Below are 330 nucleotides of genomic sequence, written 5' to 3' on the forward strand. Positions count from 1 at the left end.
TGTAGCTCAGTGGTTAGTGGTTCAGTCTTCGGCATCAGCAGATACAGCTGGCAAACACTCTGGCCTGAAACCCTAGAGAGCTGCTGCCAGTCAGTGCAGATGGACAAATGATCTGACTCAGTATAAGGGAGCCTCCTATGTTCCTAATGCAGTCAACAGTAGCTGCCTGCTTGCAGGTGTGACCAACCACACAGTGGCTTCCTCTATGCTGCAGGAAGCATTTTCTGCAGCTTAAGCAATACCATTTGCTTTTAAAGCATGTGTCCTCAGTCTGATGTGGTTGGCATTGGGTTGTTATCTTCCCCTTCTATTTTTGCAATAGTTCCTGTT

This window comes from Podarcis tiliguerta, assembly GCF_965153285.1.
Source record: "Podarcis tiliguerta genome assembly, chromosome: 6".
Lineage (NCBI taxonomy): Eukaryota > Metazoa > Chordata > Lepidosauria > Squamata > Lacertidae > Podarcis > Podarcis tiliguerta.